We start from the raw sequence: 17,360 nt of genomic DNA, 5'->3' as shown, positions 1-17,360 counted from the left end.
TCACTATCTACCTGACTGCATTTATACTAATCCTTCACTGGTCATTGGGGACCTTAATGCTCGGCACACAAGCCTTGGGACAGTGGGTAGTATTAATGCTAATGGGGTCAAGTGGTTACAGTTTCTACAAGATCATCCAGATACCTGTCTCTTGGGAAATAATGAACCAACTCACATCAGGGGAGGACGGCTTGACTATGCCTGCATTTTAAACTCTCAGGGGATTATGGGGGAGGCTCAGGTTGTTCGGGAACTACTTAGTGACCACTTTGCCTTGAACGTTGAATTACCACTGGGGAAAAAACAAGTCCACTTTCAAAGGAAAAGGCTAAATATTAATAAAGATATGAAAAATTATTTTATTCAAAATATGGGAGATTGGTATCAACAATACACGCTGCTCTGCGTTGATAGTTTTTACGAGGACATGGTCGAGAACATAGAGAAATTAGTACAGAGGGAAAATAACGGGGGCAGGGGAAGCAAGACGCATGGACCTAAGAAATTTAAATATTCCAATGAGCAAGTCAAGGGGTGGGAGAGAATGCTACGGAGTGCACATAAAGAATGGTTAAAAAATGGAATGAGGGATGAAGAGAAAAATACAAAGTTTGAAGTGGCTAGGGAATGCAGTCAGGTGAGGAAGGAGGCGCGGGACAGATACTGGCAAGACTTTGCTCAGTCCATTGGTAATACTAAGAACCTTAAAGACATGGAGAGCAGTAAATAATATCAGGGGTTGCAAGACCAAATTCATTGCTCACTCAGATCCAGGGAAGGTTGCTAATGAGTTAGTAGATAAATGGGCAAGTGCTGCTGGTATGGAGTCCTTACCTGCAGACACGAGAGTCACCATTGAGTCATGGGAAAATATTAGAAATGGAGTAACTTTATGTGCCTTAAATACAAGATCTGTAACATGCACTGAGATAACTCACGATGAGCTACTGGATGCTATAAAAAGTGGCAGCTCTACTGCTCCGGGAAAAGATGGAGTAACATATGACATTCTTAATTATTTAGCCGGTATGAAACCTAGTCCCTTACTTGATTTGTTTAATATGAGTTATAGAGAGGAAAAGTTACCAAGAAAATGGAAAGAGGCTGTCATCATTTCTATCCCTAAGTCAAACGGAGGCTACAGACCTGTCTCCTTAATATCCTGCTTTTGTAAAATGATGGAAAGGATTTTGTTAAATAGGCTACTCTAGCTTGTAGGTGATAACATGTCTAGTAATCACTTTGGTTTTATCAAAGGCAAAAGTACTGCGGATTGTCTCTTAAAGTGTTTGTCTAATGTGGATGACAATTGTAGAGTTTTTGTTTATCTACAAGGAGCATTTGATAAAGCCAATGGGGAAGTAATCTTATACGAATTAGCCAATCTGGGAATAACAGGGAGATTGCTACACTGGATAAGGGATTATCTACAAGGCAGAAAAGGTCAGGTGTATTACCAGGGATACATGTCTGAGGAACGGATGTTTCAGTTAGGTACCCCATAAGGGGGAGTTTTAAGTCCCACCTTATTCAATGTATTAATGAACAGATTAGCATCTGAGATGTATCCTCCAGGGGTCACGACGATCATATATACTGATGACATTCTTATACAAGGCACTTCTGGGAACAAAATTCAAACTGCTCTTAACATACTTGGTACAACCTGTCACAAGTTAGGCTTAGTTATAAATGCAGATAAAACCAAATACGAGTATAGGAAACGAAGAAATATAACACTTACTCTAAATGGTGTGGAACTGAGCCGTGTTCAGAAGTACAAGTATCTGGGCATGTATGTTGGATACACATGTGAGAGTAAAAATGTTGAAATAAATCATATCAGCACCTTATGTAAAGCCCGTCTGCATCCTCTGAAAGCACTGGCTTTTTCTGATAAAGGTGTTGGGGTACCTATCTTGCGGATGTTATACATAAGCACTGTTCGGTCTCTGATAGACTACGCAGCACCCGTTTTGTCTTTCACAGGCCAAGGCAGAATTAAAAAAATAGAGCTGATACAGAACGAGGCTATGAGGATTATTCTTGGATGTCAAAGAAATGCAATGATTGAAATAATGAGAATGGAATTAAATTTACAGAGTGTGTGATAGAGTCCGTGACATTAACACTAGAGTATCTATTCGTTTCATGCGGAGAAAAGGAGGGGATAAGCTGTTTGAGAGCGTTCAGACCTGCTTGAGTGATGTACACACTTCCAGGAAACTGAGGGAGACACGCTACACGAGGGGATTAGCTCATGACCTCCGGGAATACGATGTACTTGACTGCTGTGAACCCTCTCGACAGTGTAATATGTCTGCTCCCTGAAAAGTACAGAAAATAGACGTCGAAATTATACCCTTCAAGGTGAAAAAGATTCATCATGAACCAAGACAATTACGGTGTTCGTATGGAAGCATGATATCTCAGTTACCAAGAGGCAACAGTTTACATGTATATTGCGATGGGTTGGTGGCGGAGGATGGCAGGGCAGGGTGTGGTGTCCTATTAACAGAATATACGGAGTTTGGGACTGTGGACAGGATAATTGAACTCCGGCTTAGTAATTATATATCACCCACACAAGCTGAACTGCAGGCCATTCTGGCGTGTTTGGAGGAAGTACGTCATGACGACAAAAATGTTTTTGTATTTGTCGATAGCCGAGGAGCACTGGAGTCCTTAAACAGTCGAAACCCAGTCTTTATCTCTATAATTGAGGATTGTAAGAGAAGAATAACTGAGATACAGCTGATAGGTCTTAGTGTGAAATTCATGTGGATTCCATCTCATGTTGGAATAGTGCTCAACGAGGTGGCGGATGACTTGGCCAAACGTGCCACATCAAAACCACAAGTTGACATTGAATGTGAATTCTCAATGAGACAAATAAGAAGCAAAATCAGAAATATTCAGGCACAGGCAGGAGTGGAGAGGAGAGAGATAATGTATGAGAGAAGTCTAACCATGCAACACTACATGAATGTGAGTCAAAACACCCATTTCACTTATGGTAAAAGGAGAAATGCTTGGAGTGACTCTGTGTACATGCGGCTCAGGCTTGGGTACAAATATTACTAGGAATATGGGATAGGTGTTCATGATAATGACACGAAGTGTAAACTATGTGGTATGTTAAGGTCTCACACCCTTGCCCATTATGTTCTTGATTGTCCGTTGATTAATATATATAGAAACACTGAGATAAGGACCTTTTCTGAACAAATAGCCTGGATGTGTCACAACGGAAAGGTTGATGATATTCTTGAGAGATATAAGAATTTTGCACCAAGACAGTAATATTTTGTTGAATTATCTGCATGTCTCTTGCAAATTGTCTATACAGTATACCTCGGTCATAAAAGTATTTGTGTGTACGTCTGATACCATACTACTTGTGTACAGGAGGAAATATAGATGTTTATCTCTCAGAATGTTTGGTAATATGTTTATTGTTTGTGATGTGTGTATATGTATGTATTAACACGATGTACTGAACGGGGTGAGAATAGCTTGAGCTACCTCATCCCTTTGTGTGTATTTTACATCAATAAACTTATTTCAATGTAAATTTCAATTTCAATTTTCTGTCCGAACTCCAGTCTGCCCTGACCCTTTGCGGTTCTACGGCAGCGGGCTCAGATGATATTCATTACGAGATGCTTCGCCATCTCCCTCCATGCACGTTTCAGCTTTTACTGCTTTAGAAACTGTATTACCATATCTTGGAGTCGTCGTCAGTACCTGAGGACTGGCTCAAGGCGGTTGTTATTCCTATTTGGAAACCAGGGTCTCTAGGGTCCTCCCCTAAAGACTTCCGCCCCATTGCCCTCACGAGTTGCGCCTGAAAACTCTTTGAACGTATGACCAATGTCCGTCTGATGTGGTTCTTAGAACGTTATTACCACCTCTGTCCTTCTTAAATTGGCTTTCGCAAGTGTCGCAGCACGACTGATGTCCTGGTGAACTTGGAGGCCTATAATCGTAATGTCATTTGCTGTGAAGACCTCTGTGGTCGCTGTCCTTTTTGACCTGGAAAAGGCGTATGACACCACCTGGAGATACCATATTCTGTCCCAACTCCGTTCTTATGGCCTTCGTGGTATTCTCCCTCTCTTCCTACAAAGCTTCAACTCTAGTCGTTCCTTTAGAGTGTGGCTTGTACCACTCTACTTCTTTTCGTCAATATGAAGGTGTACCCCAAGGTTGTGTTATGAGCACTACTCTTTTCCTGGTTGCCCTCGATGGTCTTCTTTCCTACCTTCCTTCTGGCATTTTCTCAGCTCTCTATGTTTACGATCTTACCCTTTGCTATCACGGTGATGACTCATCTTTCTTCCAACAGCGGATTCAGCTTGCGATTGATGCCGTGTCGTTCTTTGCCACCAATCATGACTTCAAGTTCTCTACAACAAAAACTTGTGCTATGACTTTTACTCGCAAGTAGGTCGTTCTTCGTCCCTCTTTGTCGCTTTATTGTAATCCCCTTTTGTACAAAGATTCTGCTAAGCTTTTGGGGTTAATCTTTAACACTTGTATGTCTTGGTCGCCCTATATCTCTTACCTCCGCGTTAAATGCTCTAAGGCCCTTATATTACTTAATGTCTTGTCCCATACTTCCTGGGGGAGCTGATGGACGCACGCACCTCTCTTTACATCTCTCTCTCTCTCTCTCTTGCTGTCTAAACTTAATTATGGTTACCTTTCGTTCGTCTCCTACTCTAAGCCTGTATGTTGAAACTGGCCTCCTGTCTCTACAGCATCGCCATGATCGCTACTGTCTTTGCTACTTTGCTCGGTCCCTACAACACCCTCATTCTCACTTATGCCGTTCTTTGACCTTTACCCCTCCTGTGGTCCCTGTTACCTTTCACCATCTACCGCTTTCTGTACGGTTGTCTTCCTTGCAAGAGTCTCCTTCGGTTTGTGTTACCAATATTTCTCCTCATATCGTGACATCCTTGCTCCCCTTCCTAAGTTTTGTAAAACCTTGACCAACGTGACTAAAGCTTTTACCCCTCCTTCAGTTCTGTAATGCCTTTTCCTTACACATTTTTCTTCACACCTCCTCTCCATTTCCATCTTTACAGATGGGTCTAAGTCTGCAGACGGTGTAGGCTACTTTGTTGTTTTTCCTGACGATACCTATATGTGTCGCCTGCCTCCAGAGACTAGCATCTTCACAGGAGAACTTTATGCTATTTTGTACGCTCTTCGTCAACTGCTTTCTCGCTCTGTCAATCTTCCTTTGTTGTTGTCGTTGATTCTCGCAGTGCCCTCCCTGGTGGCTCTGGAGTATTTTAATCCAGTCCATCCTGTGGTAGTCGAAATTCAACATTGGCTGTTTCTTATCTCCAACAGATTTAAGACAGTGGAGTGTTGCTCGGTTCCCAGAGACTAAGACTAAGACTAGATACATGATAAGACACCCCGAGGGGCGAACGTGGAAGTGGGGACAGAGGAGAGGGGGGGGGGTAACAACAACAGGGACGTCATCACAAAACTCACATCATCGCAGTGATTGGCTCAAAAAGCGTCAGGGCTGAACTTTTACGGATGGTTGTGTTGGGTGTTGAGAACTATACATTTTGATAGATGCTAGGCGTTGAGAGCTAGAGATTAACGAAATACAGAGTTAGGAGGAGGATCATGGATTGTGGAGATCCTGTGTGTTACACGGGTGTCTAGGAGTGTGTAGGAGAAAATCAATGTGTTGTTCGTGATAAGAGATGAGTCTGTCAATCTGTTTGTCTATTAAAGAGAGTCAATAGACATTAAGAACAGAATTGCTGGTACTGTCATGGAGGCTTTCGCTGGTATTGAAATCTTCCAATCAAGTGTTAAATATCCATCTAAGTGTTCTGTTTTGAATTCTCAGGAGTTTTAGTTTATTAGTGGGTGCAGCTAAAGACAGAGCAAGTGGGGCATATGTTAGGAGAGGTCTGCTCAGTACTCACTTCCCCCTTCAGAGCAGGAGAGATTGCTGAAATAGAGGGAATACAGAGAACATATACGGCACGCATAGACGCAATAAAGCACCTAAATTATTGGGATCGTCTCAAAGCCCTCCAAATGTACTCACTAGAAAGAAGACGAGAGAGATATCAAATAATATACACCTGGAAGATACTGGAGGGCCAAGTACCAAATCTACACAGTAAAATAACAACGTACTGGAGTGAACGATATGGAAGAAAATGTAGAATAGAACCAGTGAAGAGCAGAGGTGCCATAGGCACAATCAGAGAACATTGTATAAACATCAGAGGTCCGCGGTTGTTCAACGTCCTCCCAGCAAGCATAAGAAATATTGCCGGAACAACCGTGGACATTTTCAAGAGGAAACTAGATTTATTCCTCCAAGGAGTGCCGGACCAACCGGGCTGTGGTGGGTATGTGGGCCTGCGGGCCGCTCCAAGCAACAGCCTGGTGGACCAAACTCTCACAAGTCAAGCCTGGCCTCGGGCCGGGCTTGGGGAGTTGAAGAACTCCCAGAACCCCATCAACCAGGTATCAACCAGGTCTAAGGTTTCACAGAGGTGCGTTTTAGTATCAGGTTTAGCAAATACAAGTCTATATAATTTGCTCATGGCCTGGAGAGCTATTGTATGTGCCTGGGCAATGTGTATGTGTGTAAACGCATAAATGTCGATCAAGTGTATCTTCTTCCACCAAGAACTGTGGAGGAAGGAGATACAGAAATGTTAGAAGGATTAATCGATTAATCGATTAATTGATTTCGGGATCAAACTGCCCGAAACGCTTTGCGTAATAGTGGCTTTAGGCATTGTATGTACTAGCTCTTATCTATAAAGCCAACAAACTTTGTAAAATCTCTTTATGTATGTACCTTTGCCTAAATAAAAATTATTATTATTATTATTATTATTATTATTATTATTAGGAGAGAGTGAATAGAGTAAAACAGGAATAGGGCATGCAGTTTCTTTACAGAAAAGTAGGTGATTTTAGATTAGTTTGAGGTAGTTTCAGTGCGCCAGTCATACTCCCATTCTGTTACAACATCGAGTTCTTCTTGTCCTTTCCGTAATAATTTGTCAATGGAGAAGCTAGTAACAAGGTGAGGGACATCATCAGCATAACATATAGTTAGTGAAGTGCGATGAATAGGATCTGGAATGTCGTTGATGTATATGAAGTAAAATGTCGGGGCAAGAACAGAGCCTTGGGGAACACCAGCATGTAAGTTGAAGTAGTCAGAGTGTTGTCGGAGGAACTTAATCCTCATTGTCCTATCGTCTAATTAGTCAGAAAGAAGTTTAGAGGTGATGAGAGGAAGATTAAAGTTATTGCATAGTTTGAATTTGAGGCCGTCATGCCAGAGTCTAATGCCTTCTCAACGTCCTTTGTGATAAGTGCAGTCTTAAGTCTTTGGTGATGGTTGATACTGATGTAATTGGTCATGATATTTAAGGCGTCATGTGTGGACTGGTGAGGCCGGAATCCAAACTGTTTATTAGTAAGTCATTGTCTTCTAGGTGCGTTCTGAGTCTAATGTTGACCAGCCTTTCAAAGAATTTGCCAAGTGTCTCTAGAAGGCTGATGGTTCTGTAGTTTTTTGGGTCAGTGTGGAATTTCCCAGGTTTTGGAATGAGAACAGCAGTGGCAGATTTGAAGAGGAGAGGAAAATATCTAGAGGCAAGAGAGGCGTTGAATAATTTAGTGATAGCAGCAATGATAGAAACAGGGAGTTGTCGAAGGAAGGTATGTCCAATGTCAGACACATTGTCCATGAAACTACGACGAGTGTCCATTAGAGCTGTCTTCACATCAGCTGGAGTCAGGGAAGTCTGTAGTTCAGTGCGTGAGCTGAGGATGTCAAGATGGATGAAGTCATCAAGTGTGGTTTCATGTCTGTTTTGGTGCACCCAGTCTTCAATTACTTCAATGTTGGGAAGGGCGGTTGGTTCAGGAGGATGAGGATGAAAAATGAGTTCCCAATGATTTTTACAAATGTTAAATACTGCATCAGGTTCAGTGATTTTGTTGTTGTTCTGTATAAAGTATTTAAATTGTATATGAGTTAATCCTTGAAAGCGTTTGATTTGTTTCCAAAATTCCTGAGGTATCAGTTTTGTGTGTTGTTCTGCTTGTTCAATGAGGTTTTCCCAGTATTTTGTGTGGTCTTCTTCTAAGCTGTTGAGAATGTGCCTTGCATAGAAAAGACATAGAAAAGACCTACTACATATTATCTGGAAGCAAATCAACACATGCAATTCAGCTTCAGAGAGACAATGTTAACATCAGCAATAAAAATGATGGAAGGTTCTTTGGCCTATACATAGGCAAGAGACTCAACTTCAGCACCCACATACAACACATTACCAAAAAAGTATCAAAAACGGTCGTTATACTTTCTAATATCAGATATTATGTCCAAACTCCGCTCTCCTCTCATTATACTATGCGCTAATCTATCCCTAACTTACACACGGTATCTGTGCATAGGGTTCAACCACTGCAAAATACCTCAAGCTCATCATCACCAAGCAAAAATCTGCTATCAGATCAACAATAAACTCTGCTTTCAGACAACAGACAAACAGCTCCCTCTTTAAATTTCTCAATATGCTAAACATAAACTCACTCCACATATTCTCTTGTGCCATTAACATGTACTAAACCTTGTTCCTAGATGCAAACCCTGATCTGAAATTTTTCCTTGACAGATGTAATAGAACTCATACTCACCACATCAGAAATAAATATATCTTTGATATCCCCAGAGTCAAACTAAATCTGTGTAAACACTCTATGAAAATAAAGCCTATGGAGCTCACTTCCTAACGAATTTAAAAGGTGTCCAGCCTACCCCTATTCAAAAATAACACCAAAAAGTACCGAATTTCATCCTCATAGTTTTCTTCCATAGCACACGATACACTTGCACTGTATCGTGCACTACCCCAGAAAATGTGCCTAAGCCATATAACTTCACCGTTGTAATCACTGCCATCATCTTTTATCATGGTTGTCATGTTGAATGCAAATTTTACTACAACCTACCTAGGAATAATCCTCAAATTAAGCTACAATGTACCTACCGATTTTCTTCACATTTTCGTACAATGTATACCTGTTAACATTTTCAATTTTGCTACAAATTACCTACATAAAATTATCTGTTAGATTCAGGACCTGCCCGAAACGCTGTGCGTGTTATATAGTGGCTTTACAAGAATGTAAAAACATCAATGCAATGTACTCTCATAAACCCATGGCAGCTTCTTGTATATAAATAAATAAATAAATAAATAAATAAATAAATAAATAAATAAATAAATAAATAAATAAATAAATAAATAAATATATTAATAAATAAATGTGCTTCATCAGGTGACTGGTAAGAGGAGTAGCCATAATGTTTGATTTTATGTGAGTTTGTAATGCAGGTGCTATTTAATAATAGCACATCAGGTCTCTCAGTTTCATTAAAATCTGACAGTATGTGTCTAATAGAGAAATATGCCTGCATATTGAAGTGAATAATCTTTATGAATGTTGAGAGATGGATAAGTTGCTGGTGGGATTTTGTGCAAGTACAGGATGAGCAGAACAGCGTGATTCAAGTTCTGGCGCAAATCGTTCAAGGTTTGTGGCTGGACCTTGGCAGGGTTGTTGGTCTTCTGTTACTGGTAACAAATTGCATGGTCTTAAGAGTAGTGTGTCCTCATGGCCGTCCTCCTACCAACGTAACCGGCGGTGGAAAACAGCTCTGGCGAGGTTACGTATTAGCCATACACGCTTAACTCACGGGCACTTGATGGAGCGCTGCCCTCCTCCTTATTGTCCAAACTGCATTGTCCCTTTTACGGTCGTGCATTTCCTTGTTGAATGTCCTGACATCCAGGATGAACGTGTATCTTGTTTACCGACTATCCCTCGCGGTCACTTGTCCCTCGATAGCATTCTTGGTGAATCGGATACCTTTGATATCGTTCGCCTTATGCGTTTCTGTTCTCATCTTGGCATTCTTAATGATATTTATCGCCCTATGATTATTCCGTACATTTGATGGTGCTACATAGCCTTCCCGGCTTGGTGCCTTAATTTTATAATTACTTACTTGTGGCTGGACCAAGGGAGGGATGAGAAGTGGGAGTTTGACAAGTTGTTAAGCGGCCTCGTTGCGGAACATGATACGTTACAGACGGAATAATTGGAGCAGATGGGATATGAAGAGTGTCAGAAGTCTGCTTGGCAGGGCCTGAGAGGAAAGTAACAGAAGTTGTTGTATGTGATGTGAGATTGACAATCGAGGGGACGATGTTAGGAGAGGAAGTAGGGAGTACTTGCCTGAAACGGTATCCGTATTAGTGGCTTTAGGTATCGTATGTACAAGCTCTATTTATAAATCCAACAGTATGTTTGTAACTCTGCATCTATGTATGTACTTTTCCTGAATAAAATAATAATAATAATAATATTAATAATATTATTATTATTATTATTATTATTATTATTATTATTATTATTATTATTATTATTATTATTATTATTATTATTATTATTATTATTATTATTATTACTATTATTATTATTATTTTACCTGAGACTTGGGTTAGCCGGTTTGGGATAGTTCAGGGTCTTCAATCGGATCAGTGGTTCCGTTTTCTGTATCAGTCAGGCTCAAGTTTGTTGGAGGTTCTGGGGTAACTATAGTATTCTAAGCAACTGCGTAATATAATAATAATAGATTTAGACTGTTCGAGAATCTGAGGTGTACAAAGCAGCCATGTCTTTCCCAACAGGTTCAGCAGGGTGCTTTACAGGCCTAAGACCCCAACACATCAATCAAATGCTGAACCTGGTGCTTGGAGATGCCGCTTCTTCTTAAATTACATCATTATGGAGTCAGAGGACACTCCCTACAATACCTCAAATCCTACCTTACTGACAGGCTCCAATATGTTTCTGTGAATAATACAATTTCTCCCACCCTACCCATCAACATTGGTGTTCCTCAGGGCAGCATACTTGGCCCTCTCCTCTTTCTCATCTACATTAATGACCTTCCAAATGCCTCCCAACACCTCAAACCAATTCTATTTGCTGACGACGCAACCTTCATTTACTCCAGTCCTGACCCCTTGCTCTAAATGCCACAGTAAATACTGAGCTAAATAAAGTCCATCTTTGGCTAACTGCCAACAAACTCACCCTTAACATTGACAAAACTTTCTATATTCTGTTTGGCAATAAATCCTCTAGTCAAATAAATCTCAAAATAAACAATACCCAAATTTGTAACAAATTAGATGGCAAATTCCTTGGCATTCTCATTGACCACAAGCTGAATTTCCAGGGACACATTCTAAATATATCAAAAAAAGTTTCAAAAACTGTGGGCATTCTTTCTAAGATCAGATATTATGTACCACGCCCTGCCCTGGTGACTCTCTATTACTCCCTTATCTATCAATATCTCAACTATGGTATTTGTGCTTGGGGCTCTACTACCCAAAATCACTTACGTCCTCTAATTACTCAACACAAAGCTGCTATTAGGACAATATCCAACTCTGGCCCCAGACATCACTCGGTACCCCTACTCAAATCTCTGAATATGTTAGACATTAAGTCACTGCACATTCTCTCATGTGTATTATACATATATAAAACGCAAAACTATAATGCCAATCCTGATCTCAAAAGCTTCATAGAAGGTTGTAACAGAACCCATGAGCACCACACCAGAAATAAATACAGTTTTGATATTCCTAGAGTACGACTTAATCAAACTAGAAATGCTCTACAAATCAAGGGGCCCAGAATGTGGAATGACCTTCCCAACCATGTTAAAGACTGTACCTCTCTCAACCAGTTTAAGTTAAAAACGAAGCTATACCTAATAAATTCCCTGTAACCTACCTTACCCTTCTATTGTCAACCAATGTCTGTTTTTCTTTAAAGAGTGCTGTTTGTCGACTTAATTGTATTTGTGCTGCTTTTTCATCTATGTTTTCATTTCTTGTTTTCATTCTACTCATTATGCTCAATTAGTATTAAGCTTGTCATTTAAGTTTATCATGCCCGAAACGCTTTGCGTAATAGTGGCTTTAGGCATTATATGTACTAGCTCTACCTATAAGTCAACCAATCTTTGTAAAAATTTACTGTATGTATGTACCTTACCTAAATAAACATTTTATTTATTTTTTTATTTATTTTTTCTGGTGGAACTTATCAGATTTTCCACCATGTGTTTGGCTGGCGGCATCCTCGAGGACATCAGGCCTCTCTTTTATGAAGCAACACTCTGTACTCTAAAGAAGAATAGAGGAATCAGGCCCATTGCCGTTGGCAACACCCTCCGACGCTTCGTAGTTAAGGCTGCAGTGAGATCTATCAGTCAGGAAGCGGCAACCTTGCTGAAACCTTATCAGCTCGGGTTTGGGATCCCCCTAGGTTGTGAAGCTGCAGCACATGCAGCGCGGGCTTACAATGCTGATCTTCCGGCCGAGAAGGAACTAGTAAAGCTTGACTTTAAAAATGCCTTCTATCATGTCAGGAGAGACGTTGTCCTCAGGGCTGTACACAACCATTTCCGTCCCCTCTACCCATTCATCCGATTATACTACAATGGGGACTCTAAGCTTCTTTTTGGGAGCATGAAATGGACTCCTGTGATGGAGTCCATCAAGGTGATCCCTTGGCCCCCCTCCTTTTCTGCTTAGCTATCAAAGAGGTCATTGATAGTCTGACAAGCGAGCTAAACATCTGGTACCTGGATGATGGCACTCTCGCCGGAACCCCGGATACCATTTTGGACGATATAAGGAAAACCCAGGAGCAAGGAGCAGCCTTGGGCCTCATTCTCAATGCATCCAAATGCGAAATAGTCTCCTGCAACCCTGACATCACTGGCCAAATAAAAAATGTTCTTCCAGATATTCTCTTTGTCGAGCCACGTGACTGAACCCTCCTGGGTGCCCCCATTGGCCCGCAAGCAATCGAGGAGGTCCTGGATGTAAAAATCACTGATCTAAGGAGAATGCTGGACAGGATTGACAAGATCGACGCCCATGATGCTCTCTTCCCCCTCACAAGATACCTACCTCTCCCTAAGTTGACTTACTTTCTGAGGTGTTCTCCATCCTACAACAGCCCTAAATTAAATGTGTATGACACCCTTCTGAAGTCCATGCTGGTGAAAGTCCTGAACCTGCTATTGAACGACTCTCAGTGGGAACAAGCAACCCTCCCTGTTAGACTCGGCGGCCTTGGTGTCCGCACAGCCTCCCAGATTACTCTACCAGCCTTCCTTTCCTCCCACGCATCGCACGATCTCGAACGATATATCCTACCTGAATTCCCGAGTGATTTAGCAGGAATATACGATCATGCTTTCACTGAATGTTCAAATCAGTGGGATGCTCTTGTAGCCCCTGCACCTATCATAGAACTAATAAAAAAAATACAAGCAATCCAGCTGGGATCACCCACTAGTAGAAAAAATAGCTGGTGCCATGCTCAGAGCTGCAACATCAGACAAGGAGAAAGCGCTCCTTAGAGCAGTGCCTGCCCCCCATGCAGGAAACTTCCTCCTGGCAGTACCCATGTCAGCAATGGGCACGCATCTACATCCAGAATCCCTTCGTGTAGCAGTGGTCCTCCGCCTTGGTGCCCCAATTCACACTGAATACAAGTGTATTTGCAACAGGGTGGAAACAGACCAATATGGACTGCATGTGTTGCATTGTGGAAGCACAAAGGGTTGGCAAGCAAGACACAAGGAGGTCAATGATATCATTAAGAGAGGCCTCGTCTCAGCTCAGTGCCCAGTGGAGAGAGAACCTCGCATCCAAAGGAACCAAAACCCGGATTTCCCCGCACTTCGCCCTGATGGCATCACCATATACTCCTGGAAGGAGGGTAGACAGTTGGTGTGGGACTACAAATGTGTATCCACCCTGGCTGACACCTATGTACACCTCGGAGCTGTTCAAGCAGGTGGGGCGGCCAACCACAGGGAAATAGCAAAATCAGCCAAATACAGACGATTAGAAGGTCGATACACCTTTGTTCCCATAGCGTCTGAGACGCATGGCCCCTGGGGCAAGAGTGCCTTGGGATTTCTCAAGGAATTGGATCAAAGCTCATTGACGTCACCAAACACCCAAGAGCTGCCAGTTTTTTGTTTCAGTGTCTCAGTGTGGCGATCCAGAGGGAAAACGCCTACCTTGAGGTGCTTCCGGGGCTTAGCGTCCCGCGGCCCGGTCGTCGACCAGGCCTCCTGGTTGCCAGACTGATCAACCAGGCTGTTGGACGCGGCTGCTCGCAGCCTGACGTATGAGTCACAGCCTGGTTGATCAGGTATCCTTTGGAAGTGCTTATCCAGTTCTCTCTTGAACACTGTGAGGGGATTGCCAGTTATGCCCCTTATGTGTAGCGGAAGCGTGTTGAACAGTCTCGGGCCTCTCATGTTGATAGAGTTCTCTCTCAGAGTACCTGTTGCACCTCTGCTTTTCAATGGGGGTATTCTGCACATCCTGCAATGTCTTCTGGTCTCATGTGATGTTATTTCTGTGTGCAGATTTGGGACCAGCCCCTCTAAGATTTTCCTCGTGTAAATTATTATGTACCTCTCCCGCCTGCGCTCAAGGGAGTACAGATTTAGGCTCTTTAGTCGGTCCCAGTAGTTTAGATGTTTTACTGAGTGGATTCTAGCAGTAAAGGATCTCTGCACGCTCTCCAGGTCAGCAATTTCTCCAGCTTTGAAAGGGGCTGTCATTGTGCAGCAGTACTCCACTCTAGAAAGCACAAGCGTTTGGAAAAGTATCATCATCGGTATAGCATCTCTAGTGTGAAAAGTTCTTGTTATCCAACCTGTCATTTTTCTTGCAGTTGTGACGGCTACTTCATTGTGTTCTTTAAAGGTAAGGTCTTCCGACATGAGTACACCCAGATCCTTTACATTGCCTTTTCGTTCTATGTTATGATTTGCCTGAGTTTTGTACGTGGTTTCCGTTTTTATATTTTATTTTTTTCCATAGCGCATGTGCTGGAACTTATCTTCGTTAAACACCATATTATTTTCTGTAGCCCATAGAAAGACCTGATCTACATATGACTGGAGGTTTGCCGTGTCCTCTATGTTGCCTACTCTCATGAAGATCATCTGCAAAGGATGATACAGTGCTATAAGTTGTGTTCTTGTCTATGTCCGATATGAGGATGAGAAAAAGTAGTGGAGCAAGCACCCTGGGGGACTGAGCTCTTCACGGTTGATGGGCCGGATTTTATTTTGTTGACTATTACACATTGGGTTCTGTTGGTCAGGAAATTGTAGATCCATCTGCCTATTTTTCCGGTAATTCCTTTTGAACACATTTTATGTGCAATAACACCATGGTCACATTTATCAAAAGCTTTTGCGAAATCTGTGTAAATTACATCAGCGTTTTGTTTGTCTTCCATAGCATCTAATGCCATATCATAGTGGTCCAGCAACTGCGACAGGCAAGAGCGCCCTGTTCTGAAACCATGTTGTCTGGGGTTATGGAGATGCTGTGATTCCATGTATTTTGTGATCTTACTTCTTAGCACTCTCTCAAAATTTTTTATGATGTGCGATGTTAGTGCTATCGGTCTGTAATTTTTTGCCTCTGCCTTATTTCCTCCTATATGAAGTGGTGCTATCTCTGCTGTTTTTAGTATATCAGGAATAACGCCAGTATCTAGGCTTTGTCTCCACAGAATGTGGATGGCCTGCGATAGTGGTTTTTTACAGTTCTTGATGAATATGGAGTTCCAAGAATCCGGGCCTGGTGCAGAGTGCATAGGCATACTGTTTATGGCTCCTTCAAAATCCAGTGGGGATAGGGTGACGTCTGATATATGATTTGATGTTGGTATCATATCCATGAAAAATTCATTTGGGTTATCAATCTTTAGTGTGTTTAATGGCTCGCTAAAAAACAGAGTCGTACTGCTTCCTCAGTAGCTCGCTCATTTCTTTGTTGTCATCGGTGTAAGTTCCATCTCCCTTTCGCAGGGGCCCGATACTAGATGTTGTTTTTGATCTTGATTTTGCATAGGAGAAAAAATATTTCGGATTTCTCTCTATTTCACTGATGGTCTTTTGCTCTCTTTGCCTCTCCTGGGTTTTGTATGATTCTTGTAGCTTGCGTTCAATTGTTTCTATTTCTCTACCTAACCTTCTTCGCCGTTCTTGAGATAGGGTGCGACTCTCAAGTTGTTCCGCGATTCGTTTTCTTCGCTTATATAGGGAACGACGTTCCCGTTCCAATCTGCATCTCTTCCTCTTTTTTCTTAGGGGTATGCGGTTTGAACATATTTCTAGTGCTACTGAGCTTATTTTTTCCAGGCACTGGTTCAGGTTTGTATATTCTAGCTGTTCTTCCCAGTTTATTTCTGTGAAGTCCTGGTTTATTTGCTCCCAGTTTATCTGTTTATTATTGAAGTTGAATTTGCTGAAATCTCCTCCACCGGGAATCTGGACTGGTTTTGAAGGTCTACTCCCCATAGTTGTCATAACTTCAATTAAGTTGTGTTCTGAGTAACAGATATTTGTAATCATTATGATCCTGATCAATTCATCATTATTAGTGAAAATGAGGTCCAGCGTATTCTCCTTCCTAGTTGGTTCTACTATTTGCTGGTTTAAGGCAAACCTGTCGCACATCCGTAGCAGGTCATTTGCATGTGCCTGTTCATTTAGGCTACTTCCTGGTATTCTTTCTGATATTACTGTATTAGCCAGGTGCTTCCATTTCAGGTGCCGTAGGTTGAAGTCCCCAAGCAGGATGATGTTCGGAGCTGGATTTGTGAGGTTTTCCAAGCAGTGTTCTATTTTCATTACTTGGTCTTTAAACTGCTGAGGGTTTGCCTCCGGTGACTTATATACAAGGACAATAACTACATTTAGAATCTCTATTTTGATTATCAGCACTTCCACCATATCATTTGAGGTGTTTAGCAGCTCAGTACAGATGAGTGTGTCTTTGATGTAGAGGCTGACCCCACCCTGAAGCCGGTGTTTCCTATCACATCTGAAAAGATTGTACTCTGAGATCCATATTTCACCATCATGGTAGTCCTTTGTGTGGGTTTCTGTTAGGGCTGCAAACACTGCATTTGCCTCATGAAGGAGACCATCTATAAATTGAACTTTGTTGGATTTGCGTGTTTTTATACCCTGGATGTTGGCAAATATAAATGATGTTATCGTGTTAGTGGAAGTGCTGGATGCTTTACTTGGTGTTAATATCTGAGGCTCTGGTAAGGAGGCCACTGTGTTTGCGTCCAGGGTGTGTTGTTTTGGAAGTGATTCGTCCAGTTTTGGTAGTAGGACGGGTGTTGTCTGGTGTAGT

The sequence above is a fragment of the Procambarus clarkii genome, chromosome 20 (assembly GCF_040958095.1).
Source record: "Procambarus clarkii isolate CNS0578487 chromosome 20, FALCON_Pclarkii_2.0, whole genome shotgun sequence".
Taxonomy (NCBI): domain Eukaryota; kingdom Metazoa; phylum Arthropoda; class Malacostraca; order Decapoda; family Cambaridae; genus Procambarus; species Procambarus clarkii.
The sequence above is the reverse complement of the archived record's forward strand: the minus strand, read 5'-3'. Positions refer to the sequence as shown.